Below are 956 nucleotides of genomic sequence, written 5' to 3'. Positions count from 1 at the left end.
TTTTATTGAGGTGTACCGACACTAGACGGAAAACACGAGCGATTTTTTACGAGTAAGCCATCTTCAGACAGGATATTCTGATGGAAGTAGGTAGGTAACATTTCACGAATTCCAGAAAGTTTTGAACTCATGCCCTCTCGACCAATATTCGAACTGCTACCCACCTGACCCGCTGATTAGTCTGAACTCAACCGTTTGGCCACGAGCAGCTGATTAGCAGTGTGACTAGCTCTCCTTTAGACGATACACAGTGCCATTCGTCGAAATAAGACTGACAGAAACTCAGGGGAAATTGAGCCTATCCAATGTACCCCCAAAAGAAGGGGAAAACCTCACTATGAGGTGTCTACAAGTGATTGCCTACACTGTGAATAGTCTCATGATAACTTGGCGTTTTTGGAAAAGCTCATCATTCGGTTCGGTCCACTTGCACTGTTTGTGACTCTCAGGAAGGTCAGATTCCTGAAAGTAACCCTATAACGCCCGGAACCCATTGAGACCCTAAAACTCCACCAAAATCTCAATAACAAAGCCGGCAAGCATCCAGGCCAGTCAATCATTCAACTCATTCAGCAAAATCTGATGAGTGTTCAGGCACGTCACAGAAGCACGACCCACTATGAGCAGGCATTTCATAGAGGCACGATTGATGGTGATGGGTGTTCACTAAACGCTTACCAGATAGCCTGGATCGGCGCTCAGTATTCGTACAATGAAATTGAATTTTAGATGGGATGAGGCAATCGAGCAACTGAATTCAGAGTACCAGTCCAATCTTTTGAGTCCCTTCTAGGCATCCCGGGGTTCAGGGATGCTGGGAAGTTATTCCACCAGACTTTTTCGCCAGAGGTATGATTGCTCCAGTGGACAATGAAATTTGGTGAGCTGCAAAAATAGGAACATAGATCAGGATGGTTTTTGGTTTGAGCACATATGCAACAAAATGCAGCATTGTG

Source organism: Opisthorchis viverrini, assembly GCF_000715545.1.
Source record: "Opisthorchis viverrini unplaced genomic scaffold opera_v5_76, whole genome shotgun sequence".
In the NCBI taxonomy this organism is placed as follows: domain Eukaryota; kingdom Metazoa; phylum Platyhelminthes; class Trematoda; order Opisthorchiida; family Opisthorchiidae; genus Opisthorchis; species Opisthorchis viverrini.
Note: the sequence above shows the minus strand (reverse complement) of the source record.